This window comes from Mizuhopecten yessoensis, unplaced genomic scaffold (genome assembly GCF_002113885.1).
Source record: "Mizuhopecten yessoensis strain PY_sf001 unplaced genomic scaffold, ASM211388v2 scaffold11165, whole genome shotgun sequence".
In the NCBI taxonomy this organism is placed as follows: domain Eukaryota; kingdom Metazoa; phylum Mollusca; class Bivalvia; order Pectinida; family Pectinidae; genus Mizuhopecten; species Mizuhopecten yessoensis.
The window spans coordinates 1,299,844-1,313,033 of NW_018408912.1; the positions used below are offsets into that span (position 1 = coordinate 1,299,844).

The 13,190-nt window shown below is 37.3% G+C and overlaps 1 protein-coding gene across 1 annotated transcript in view; it reads right to left on the bottom strand.

Annotated features, from left to right (window-relative positions):
• LOC110467183 overlaps positions 1 to 12,930 on the bottom strand; it is a 124,770-nt gene extending 111,840 nt beyond the window's left edge. The window contains exon 1 of the mRNA XM_021524156.1: positions 12,549 to 12,930. The gene's annotated coding sequence lies outside the window, so the exon portion shown is untranslated. The remainder of the gene's footprint in view (positions 1 to 12,548) is intronic.
• Between the last annotated feature and the right edge of the window lie 260 nt (positions 12,931 to 13,190).

Genomic DNA, 13,190 nt, shown 5'->3' on the forward strand with positions numbered 1-13,190 from the left:
ATCTCTTCTGTACCGACACACAACATCAGCAGACATCTATATCTCTTCTGTACCAACACACAACATCAGCAGACATCTACATCTCTTCTGTACCGACACACAACATCAGCAGACATCTATATCTCCTATGTAGAGAAACATTGGCAGCTAATTCTCCTAAACTGTGGGATTAGGTAGCCTGAATACACTATTACTGTCCCACCCTAGACCACTTACAGAAACACCACACCAATCTGGTGGACCCCTTGGGACCCAGCACACCTGTTCCTCGGCTAGATGTACACAGTATTACAACACCCACTTACAGTTGTCTTTACTACTGCTTGTTGCTTTGATGTCCTTTAATTTACACACAGTAAGGTTGGTGATTTGATGGTAAGAGAGTCCATTATGATAGATTTATATTTATTTAACAAATTACAGAATCGTCACAGTGAAATTGCTGAAGTCAATATACCATTGTAAAATTTAATGAGGTCACAATGATTTAAATTGTCTGTCTATATGGATTTTGACCTTTTTTGTTTCCTATCTTTCCTGTGTTCTTTCTTTTCCTTCTATCTACTTTCTGTTTCAGGCGGTGTCTCCCTTGGCACCCATCCTCATATATGGCCCTGGCTATTGTGTCTCCCTAGGCACCTGTCCTCATATGACCCTGGCTATTTCGAGGACATTAAATCCCAAACAAAACAAAACAAACTAAATGGGTTTCATGTTTAGAACTTAATAACATTACATATGACAAACACATTACAGACTGAATTGGGGGGATCTACTTAAAACCTTATTTCAATAGTTATCAAAGTGTTTTGAGTAAAATCAAACTCATCAGCTTGTAATTAAATTTTCTCTAATAGAACCATTGATGTATTTCTGTGTATTGGAATAAAATAATTAAAAACAAATACACTGGGATTTTGACATCTGGGCAAAGTGGCTGTTCAAAGCCGGATTACCATATATCATCACAAATTTCCAAATGGAATTTTTAAACAAGAGGCCCAGAGGGCCAGTATTGTTTATCTGCATAATTATAAGCAATCCTGACGAAATATTCTCATACATGTATGTAAGTAGTACATGACTTATTGCACATTAAATCCCATAGCTAGGACCTACAATTCCTCGGGCCAATCCATAATAGGCCAGGTGAGCCAAAATAACCCGCTTTTTTATATTTTTTGTCAGTGGGTCATTATTTTGTATCCCTTTACAAAAGCAATTCTGACTTGGAATAGTTGTAAAAGCTATGAGACTAATGGTGAATACAAAACACCAAGAACTTGATCCATGAACAAAACAGTAACAATTTGACTTCACAAAATCCGAGCACTATACAACATATAAAAGTTTAACTATTGATCAGTTCATTAGATTTTAAGTGTTTAAGTATAAAACCAGATATAATGTTGGTTATACACTGTACAGCGCTGTAAGGATTTAATACGCATAAAAAAAATGTTAGTGCAAAATCCTTACATATTTCACTTACAAATTTGTTTGTGACCTATCTGTGTTAATCTCACATTAGAGTTAATTTAAACACCTATCTTTCCGCCTTTCACCTTAAATCTGTGTGTGAGGACAGCTATGACAGCATATATAATCCCACAGGTAATTGAAAAACCAGTCACACAAATTATTTTGTCAGCAGGTATATCATAACTGCTAAGAAATTCAAATTAAGATGATATTGATATTTGCCCATGATCCAGGTTTGTACACAGTATGAGATAAGAATTCAATGCACATGGAATGCAGTTTTAATTATCACACACACAGGTGGTAGGAATCCGAGGTCAGAGGTCAATAGGTCACAGATTGAAGGACCTTCCTTGTAGATACCAACAGCTCCATGTAAATGTGAACTCTGGGTATTTTTGCAACAATAACAGCTAATAAAGAGGTCAAAAGAAACTAGCAACCTGTCTAGTTACAAGATTTAAATGTCTTATCAATAAGATCTCAATCTCGGCTAAGGTATAAAGCTGATTTAAATTACTGTCAATTTATTATGGTTAAACAGCATTTTATACTTATGCATGTTCCTGGACTGACGTAATCTATACAGTCCCCAAAGTGACTCCCTGTGATAAACAATAGGAGCTGATGTAATTCAAAATGGAAATACCTATACAAGTGTAAAGTCCAAAACATTGACAATCTGTCATGCATAATAGGGTTATATAGAGTATACAGTATGGGAATATCTCCACCAGTATGAGGTCCCACACAGTGACTCCCTGTGATAGACAATAGGATTATATAGAGTACAGTATGGGAATATCTACACCAGTATGAGGTCCCACACAGTTATTCCCGTGATAAACAATAGGATTATATAGAGTACAGTATGGGAATCCCTACACCAGTATGAGGTCCCACACAGTGACTCCCTGTGATAAACAATATGATTATATAGAGTACAGTAAGGGAATCCCTACACCAGTATGGGGTCCCACACAGTGACTCCCTGTGATAGACAATAGGATTATATAGAGTACAGTATGGGAATCCCTACACCAGTATGAGGTCCCACACAGTGCACGTGTCTCCCTGTGATATATAGAGTACAGTTTGGGAATCCCTACACCAGTATGAGGTCCCACACAGTTATTCCCGTGATAAACAATGGGATTATATAGAGTACAGTATGGGAATCCCTACACCAGTATGAGCTAGGTCCCAAACAGTGACTCCCTGTGATAAACAATAGGATTATATAGAGTACAGTAATTGGGAATATCTACACCAGTATGAGGTCCCACAAAGTGACTCCCTGTGATAAACAATGGGATTATGTAGAGTACAGTATGGGAATATCTACACCAGTATGAGGTCCTGTGATAAACAATAGGATTATGTAGAGTACAGTAATTGGGAATATCTACACCAGTATGAGGTCCCACACAGTGACTCCCTGTGATAAACAATGGGATTATGTAGAGTACAGTATGGGAATATCTACACCAGTATGAGGTCCCACACAGTGACTTCCTGTGACAAACAATGGGATTATATAGAGTACAGTATGGGAATATCTACACCAGTATGGGGTCCCACACAGTGACAAACCTGTGATAAACAATGGGATTAGATGTAGTTTGGTGGGAATATCTACACCTGCTGTTACCTGTAGATTCTCCTCATATCGGTGACTGGGTGGAGTTTTGAGAAACTTTTCTAACTTGGGCAAAATGCAAAATGTCAGAAATAATCTGTCAACAATGTAACAAGATGGATGATTCCACAGAATCCTTAAGCAGGATTACCTGTTTTGTTTGTACATTGATCATCTTATTGATTGTATTTGAAGGAATGTTTAACTACAAACTTGTATTTTACTGTGGCTAGGAATGTGAAGAAAACAATCTGGTTCTTAAAATTAACATTCCAGCTGCTCAATGAATTAATGCATTTTGGAGTCAGGATCAGTTTTACCTTGTGATGGCCCCCCGAGGTCATACATCATAGCTATAATCAAGTTTCAACTTTGTTTCCCATCAACCCTATACCTAACCTGCATGGTATATACCCTCTAGATCATAATTAGGATCACTTTCTATCTCTTCCACTTCAGACTTCTTACACCCTATATCATATTTGAACTCTTTCTACCTTGAATATGACTGCAGAAACAATTAAAGAAGATTAAAATATTGTTATTGTCCATGCATTGTTATGCTTATGACTGTAGTATGCATGAGAAGAGAGACAGAGACTGGTATTACCCATCCATTAGCCTCATCCCGAATTCTACTAACGGGCTGAGGTAATCATGTACAGTTACGATGTAATGCTTGTCTGTGTCACACTACTATGTAAATTGTCAAAGTTAATATCTTATTTTACTTCATTTGGAATGTAAGATTGTGGCTTTTGTCTGTATGTCAATAAATTCACCTCAATGTGTTCGGGGGATATTTGTTGTAGAATATGTCAGAATCATATTCAGAGGAAATAGTCAGCTTACCCTGGAGAATCACTGTAAAGCACCATCCCACATCACAATGACCGTCTGCTGAAGTTAATGTCAAATTGTCTGACCTAAATCAGCTATCATCACTTACTAGATTTGTATTCCTGTTTTACCAGCACAAATCTCTTCATTATCAAGTCTTGATCGTTGTCTCCCAGCCTCTGGCCTAATTCTATGACCTTTGGTTTAACTTCATGACCTCTTATGATCTAATTAATAAAATTTATGTCTGAAGTGTATTATAATTGTGTGATAAAATACAATATTCCTTTCATTTCATCACAGTATTCAGAGAAAGAAAGCGGTACATTCTTTTAGTTTCAATGAAATCAGGAACTTTTCATTAATACCACCAGTCAAATAAAGTTCTTAAGAAAAGTATTAAAATAATAAGGAAACAGTTTACTTTAGATTGACCCATAATATGTGGCAGTGTACGTCTGTCACATTCCATTCTTTTTTAAGTGGCTGTTCAGAAGTGAAAGGTGTGGTGGTGGAAGTACATGTAAAGGCAAGGTAAAGGCTAGGTAAAGGCAAGGTAAAGGCCAGGTAAAGGCTAGGGAAAGGCAAGGTAAAGGCTAGGTAAAGGCTAGGTAAAGGCAAGGTAAAGGCTAGGTAAAGGCTAGGTAAAGGCTAGGTAAAGGCAAGATAAAGGCAAGGTAAAGGCTAGGTAAAGGCAAAGTAAAGGCTAGGTAAAGGCAAGGTAAAGGCTAGGTAAAGGCTAGGTAAAGGCAAGGTAAAGGCAAGGTAAAGGCAAGGTAAAAGCTAGGTAAAGTCAAAGTAAAGGCTAGGTAAGGGCAAGGTAAAGGCTAGGTAAAGGCTAGGTAAAGGCAAGGTAAAGGCTAGGTAAAGGCAAGGTAAAGGCTAGGTAAAGGCTAGGTAAAGGCTAGAAAGGCTAGGTAAAGGCTAGGTAAAGGCAAGGTAAAGGCTATATCATAACGTGACACTATCATTTTACCTTTGAACAACAACCAAGGCAAGTCAATAAAGCTTAAAAATATAAAATAAGCTTTTATTTCTTTTCGTTTTGTCAATCCATACAATAAAAAAAAAAAATTAAGGATGTTTTAAAGGTTTTAAAATGATATATCCTGTAAAATTTTCAAACATCATCTTATGTTGGGCGCAGAATCCATCATAATGTTTTTTATAATATAAATCAGAATAACTCACTTACAACACTCGTTCATGTTGAAAGTACATATAAATAATTCTAGGAGCGGGAGCTCCATTAAATTGTGTACATACTATTTCAATCTAAAACTGTCGGAGTTCCAACTCCTATGATGAAGTATTAATATAGCCTCTATATGCCACAGCAAACTGCCCGTGAACACGGACAACCATGCTACGACTCTGCCAGTAAACTATATAGACCAAGTCTGATTAAATATGAGTTTTAATCTTACTCCAGGGACCAATGTTTAATATCATAACCCTTACTCCAGGGGCCAATGGTTAATATCATCACCCTTACTCCAGGGGCCAATTGTTAATATCATAACCCTTACTCCAGGGGCCAATGGTTAATTTCATATCCTTTACTCCAGGCCTAGGGGCCAATGGTTAATATCATAATCCTTACTCCAGGGGCCAATTTTAATGGTTAATATCATAACCCCTTAATTTGCTGATAAAATCACCATGAGAAACAGTCTTTAATTCTGTTTACTCAGGAGATGGGCTTAGGTCACCTGTGCTGTTTATGTCCCATCAAATTTGGTCTATCATATGCAATTAGTAAATTATCAAATTTTTGTTTTTAAATAAAAGAAATTTGAATGAAAATTGTGATTTTGTCATTTTGTAATGATATTGTATCGAAACAATTGGTGAGTGCAGTCAAGACGACATAGAAACACATCTAATCATTCTATTTGCCTTACTAATCAATCATATTTTTAGAATGTGTTTGAGTTATACAAACCCCAACAGATTACTGTTTGCTTGAGCGTAAACATTAACCAGAATGCACATTTTTCAATCAAGTTTATTTGTATCATCCTAATCAAAGAAACATCTCAACTGATAGAAATGGAAATGTTTCATTAAAGCTTGGAGGAGAGCTAAGTAGAAAATTTCCTGTATTTTTCTTTGTAAGTGCAGTAGCCTTATCGTTTCGGATTGAACGGATTAAATGGGTTGTTCAGGGATAATAAATGGTTTCTGTCTGTTTGTTAATCTCAGACTTTTGACCTAGTGCCTCCGTATACCCGAATCATCTATTACAATTGTCACGTTGATCAATAACTATAAAATTACTGTGTTGTCCACAAAATTATTGTCTTTAACTACGACCTTGACTTCTGACTGAATCTGCTAATAGTCAATCAATCGTAATGTCCTTTACCACACATGGAGTCTGTCAACTAAATCAGTTGATGCTCTTAAACCTAGCAAAACGTACTGCAGTAGGAGGCAGTACCAGTACATAGCAGAAACATGCGAGTGTAACCACACCTATACCGGTGTCATGTGACCAGTTCACATAGTTATACCCAAACATCACACATTTACAGTACAAATGGTTGTAAATGTATTTTAAGATTGCTTTAGAATCAACAGTAGTTTCTCATTTATAATATTCTATTTTTTTCAATTTTACAACAAAGGAATTGGTTGCCTAGTAACTTGAGCTCACTAATCGTAAATTAAAACCAGCGCAGAACAAATGTTCCTGAGCTAACAAGAAAGCCCGTTAACTCTGATCACCGCAGCTTCAATCAACGACAGTCCAGAACCAGACTGTTCTAGTGGAGCCAAATCTTGTTCGTCATAAAAAGTCAAAATTTCAAGGGACCAAGTAAATTTCCTGCGTAAGTATTTTTCCTCCTTTTCTTTAGTGGTACAGTTTTAATTAAAGAATTTTGCAACATAAAGGAAATGAAAAATTTAACTGATGACTCCAGCTTAGTTAGACACTCATTAGCTATAAAGCATTGTTTCTTTAGAAACATATTCTTTGGAAACTATATATGAAAAGTAACACAACCTTAAAAGATTTAACAAATTAGCCCCACCTCAAGGCAGAGATCAATCTTTCCTCAATGAAAAGCCATATCATGTCCTATCTGTAACATTCTAGGGTTGACGAAGAAAGCATATACCATAGGGTACAATGGAGAAATCATACTCTTTGAGTGACAGAGAAAGCATACCCTAGGGGATGACGAACAAATCATACCCGAGGGGGGACAGAGATTTAATAACAAAGGGATGACAGAGAAACCCAATCCTAAGGGGTGACAGAGAAATTTATACACTCTAGGGAGGAACATAGAAATCATACCCTAGACGATGACAGAGAAATCATACACTAGGGGGGAACATAGAAAGCATACCCTAGACGATGACAGAGAAATCATACACTAGGGGGGAACATAGAAAGCATACCCTAGACGATGACAGAGAAATCATACACTAGGGGGGAACATAGAAAGCATACCCTAGACGATGACAGAGAAATCATACACTAGGGGGGAACATAGAAAGCATACCCTAGACGATGACAGAGAAATCATACACTAGGGGGGAACATAGAAAGCATACCCTAGACGATGACAGAGAAATCATACACTAGGGGGGAACATAGAAAGCATACCCTAGACGATGACAGAGAAATCATACACTAGGGGGGAACATAGAAAGCATACCCTAGACGATGACAGAGAAACCCAATCCTAAGGGGGTGCCATAGAAATCATACTCTTAGGGGGTGACAAAGAAATCATACTCTAAGGGGTGACATAGAAATCATACTCTACGGGGTGCCATAGAAACCATACTCTAAGTTGTACCATAGAAATCATGAAATAGAAATCATGACATAGAAATCATACTCTAGGGGGTACCATAGAAATCATGACATAGAAATCATACACTAGGGGGTGACATAGAAATCATATTCTAGGGGGTACCATAGAAACCATGACATAGAAACCATACTCTAGGGGGTGCCATAGAAACTATAATCTAGGGGTTACCATAGAAATCATGACATAGAAATCATACTCTAGAGAGTGACATATAAATCATATTCTCGGGGGTGACATAGAAATCATATATTAGGGTGTGACAGAAAATCATACCCTAGACGATGACAGAGAAATCATACTCTAGAGATTAACATAGAAGTCACACTCTGGAAGGTGACGGAGAAATCATACACTAGAGGGTGACAGAGAAATCATACCCAAAGGGGTGACAGAGAAATCATACCCTAGACGATGAGAGAGAAATCTGCATACTCTAGGGTGTGACTAGAGAAATCATACTCCATAGGGTGACAGGTAAAAAGGGAGACAATTTCGTGGAGGTGGAAGAAAAGACTTTCCCTAGCAGGAATGCACAATATACATGTAAATGTGCATGCCTTATAGAAATTTCAGAATGACATTATCACTGTAGGCATCATAAACAACAAAGTTATAGGTAAATAAAAACATTATGAATGGAACTGACAGACTTTTGTCTGAACCAGCTGATGTGGAGGTCTGTTTGGTGACCAATCAGCAGTCATGATTGATTCATCATCGTGTGACTGTTGCTAAGCAATATTTTGCCAAAAAAGACCTGAAGCATAACTACAATAGCCCGACAGTCTACATTGTAACTGATGAGCACATATGTACGCCAGCTTGTTTTTGTGGGTAAACCAGTCTTAGTGATTCTGTAAACCTTGTAGCTTTAATTGTGAAGGGATCAAAGCAGCCCGCTAATATCAATTAGTCCCTGGGTCAACCGAGTCATTTCATTAATTGTTTTTTCCCATTTTATTGTAAGGTAGGTCCTCAATATGAGAGCCTACAGAAAACACTAGGGTTGGTATATAACATATATCTCCCATCTGATTGACAAGGATGTGTGGCTTAAAATCTGAAGGTCATGAACACATGTTCATCTGTCTGTACCATGCTGACAAGGATATAGACAACAATGCTCAAACATATTCCTGCTTATTCTCCAAATATTTTAGAAGATATATGTAACTGAAATATTTTAATGCAAAGGGTCATGAAAGATTTTCCCACTTGGAGTAGTCTCCCTTGGATATAGAAGATAAGGCAACCTAAACAAGTTTACTTTCTGATTCCGAGCTATTTCTTTTGGCGGTGTAACTGTCTTTCATTCTGATTATGTGTTGACAGGAGTAGAATGAGTGTAGGATTGGCAGCTGGATAGTTCCTACAGTAAGTTTGAATTTTAGACTCGCACTGTAATTCTGTAAAATGTATGGTAAGATATGTTTTACATGAAATACATCTGTAGAAACGAGATATCAGGATATATTCTTCACCTTAAAGAATTACCAGAACAAACTTATAATGCATGCCTCTTTCCTCCAACAAATAAAAGTCAAACATGAAATTGAAACACATCTTCATGACAACAAAATCATGTCTTCTTTAAAGGCACAAAAGAGATGTCCCCATATACCACAAACACAGCAGGCAATTAGTCTCCAGCTACAAACGAGGATTGTATAGTGTACTGCGTATAGCTAACACATGCAAAGCCGACTAGAGCAATCCTGAATGTATATCATTGTTCAGGGTCACAATGTTCAGAAACCTCTTAAGCTCATCTCCACAGGGAAATTCTGATTCTATTTCACATCATTATTGATATAAACTTGATATTAGTATACTGCTAAAACACACCACAAACTGTACATTGTAAATAGTCATCAAACAGCAGCCTATTCTCATCAGGATGGCTGCTCTACTGTCACAACATTAATCAAGTTAAATTGTTAAAAATTGTATTTTTTCTGGCTGCAAAAAATGCATTTAATTAATTTTCAACACTAGTGCATTACTAAAATCGATAAAACCAGCACTTGTAATTTAGGGAGGGGACATTATACCTATAATGTGGAGGAGATGAAATCTCTACCTGTAGTCATACTCACTCCATTCCACAATTCATTGCTCCCATGCCCTTCAGCTGACATACTCCAGGGTTAAGTATTGCAGGTCAAAGTCCTACGATTTGTCCCCATGTTATTGTGGTATTTAGCAAAGGTCACATCTCTGTCTGTACATAGCAGTATGTACCTGATTACAACACAACAGTTATATCAAGTGAACCACACATTTACCATACCCTTAAAAAATAAAATAAATTCTATCATACGACAATTTTAAAAATAGTTCCTCCTAACATATAGTCTCAAAAGGGTGGTCGGGTGGCGCAGTGCATAGCACACCTGTCTTTCAACAAGGCGCCCGGGGTTCGATTCCCCAATCTGAATCGGTTGTGAAAAGGTATTGGGTCACCTGCCAAACCACGTGGGTTTTCTCCGGGTACTCCGGTTTCCTCCCACACTAAGACCCTCGCACACTAACATCTGGGCCATCACCTGCCCAACTACGTGGGTTTTCTCCGGGTCCTCCGGTTTCCTCCCACACTAAGACCCCCGCACACTAACATCTGGGCCAACAAGAGTGATTAATATAAGCTGCAAAAACTTGTTTCAAAATTGTTGTAAAATAAATAAAGTTGATACTTTTATACATGTAGTATGTATTTTAATTGATCACGTACAGCAATATCTGACATATATTTACACTTATTGACAATTGACCTGATGTTACCTTTATCAACAGGTGTGTAGATATCAGATAATACCCTACCTGAGTAGATTATACAGGTAAGTCAATAAAGGCAGTGTAGCACTGTGTCGTGATGTAGATCATAACTACAAACTTCTAATTATAGTTCTGGGTTAATTATATATAGGTCTAAAAAACCTTCACCATGAAACAAAATATATTAAATACTTCACATGAAAAGAAATAGACTTTATGACATCACTCACATCAGCACAGCCAATGACATGCTTGATCAAGAGTTTCATTGAAGAATTTGTTGTCTGTTGGTTGTTGATTACCTGACCTATTCAAGTCCTCTTAACACAAGATAAAACCACCCGAGACAACTTCTACCTTGTAAATCAATGTCAGCACACCTGTGATAATAATAACAATATGCAACATTTGATATAGTGCCCTATCTAGCTAACATAAGCCACTCTAAAGCGCTTTAGAGTACATAGATATACAATTAATTCAATTAGCATATACATTAATCAATACAATTTTTGAGGAATTCCCAGGAGCTGCCTTATCAGGCCCTAACTACTAGTCCTATGCCACCTGGCTAATATCACCCTATCTGTGTATGCCTGCGTGTGTGCTGGAGATGTATCGAGTTCTGTTTTGTAGTGGGACCGTTCTTCCAACGGCATCTTTTATAGTGCCACCTCACTTGAATGCTACAGCACAGATACTGCAACATCCACCCCAGACCATTTTTTACTCCACCTAGGAGTTGTGTGGGCAGGAAAAAAACACTTTCTCTGATATTCCATGCGTGCGACAACTTCGAGGATCGAACCCCGGCCGCCTGTGTGGAAGGCCGAAGTGTTAACCACTCGACCAATCCGCCCATATCCTCTAAATTGTTAATTACTTACCGCTTTATATAAAGCTTTCTACATGTCCCATCATTATCATGTACTTGGAAATAAATGTCAACATACCTGTATTCCTGTAAAATTGTATTTACCTTTACATAAGTGTTAACCTGTTTATATAAGTCAACATAACTGGATGTCTGTATATTTACCTGTATATTTACCTGTATATTTAGTATATTTACAAGTATATTTACCTGTATATAACTGTCAATATACACCTGACCATACATACTAGTGTCAACATAATTAACATTGGAAGGCATATAACATAATTAACATTGGAAGGCATATAACATAGTTAACATTGGAAGGAATATAACATAATTAACATTGGAAGGGCATATAACATAATTAACATTGGAAGGCATATAACATGATAGTTTTAGCATTAACGTCTGTGCCTAAAACTTTTACATGTATTTGAATGAAATATTTACCGCTGATATGTATTATTACATCTGACAGCTGGAAGGGATCTATGACCTTATAGACAGAATATATGTCCTTATAGAAAGTATCTATGACCTAGCTTATAGACAGTATCTATGTCCTTATAGAAAGTATCTATATGTCTTTATAGACAGTATCTATGTCCTTATAGACAGTATCTATATGTCCTTATACAGAGGGTCTAAGTTTATGAAGAAGGAACACTAAGTACCAAACTTACTTCAAAGTCTGACCCTAACATAAGTGCTTATTTTAGATCAGATTTGCCTAGAAAATCTGTGTAGCATGGAGGGATTGAGCTTATTGCTGAGCATGGGCTTATTGCTGAGCATGGGCTTATTGCTGAGCATGGGCTTATTGCTGAGCATGGGCTTATTGCTGAGCATGGGCATATCATCAGAAAATATGGGTGAATCTTAATATCCTAAACATATAAGTGTATCTTAGTATCCGCTCATGGTATGTGATGTTCACAGGAGATGACCATATATGATTAATGTTTAGACTGTGATGATCATGATTATTAGGTAAACTTACTAACGACAAAAACATACTTTGAAGACACCATTGACAAATGATACAACAAAGCAGATACGCTTAATGTAAAAATGTAAGGCAAAAATAGGTTATGGTACATACCTTGCTATATATTGTTTATGCTGTTAGCATACAATGATAACAATTTGATCATCCCAAGATTTACAGTTGATAGATACAGGAGTAAGCTGTCCACAGAATCATCAGCACATGACACACCTGTAGATCATGCAGTACCTCGTTACTATCCCGGTAACAGGTAACTTGTTTCACCCCTACATAAGTTATATACACTTAACACAATCCTCCCAGTATTGTCGTTTGTTATAAAACAGACTTGAAGGTAAATATGAAGTTGTGACTGTAGTCGTAGGAGCACAGGTAACTTTGTGATGTCACAGTCAACGGTCCACCTGGCATACCTGTAATCAGTAGTATATACCACACAGGCATGAAGGCCAATACACCCCCGGATGGGATACACATTGTGTTAAGGACACCCTCTCACTGTGTATAGCAGATTAATCGGAGGACATGCTCTCTCCACAGCTAGTGGCTCAGTCAGTGTCTCTGACAATCACAGTAAGGTTTAGCACAGAGCTATATATGACACTCAAACCTACAATACTCTACCCAAAATAAGGCCGACATCACAGTCAGCATTAAATAACATCATATAGTACTGAAAGAGAAGCAGTTAGTATATTACTGGGGATCTACATACTTACTTCAGGTTTCCAAATG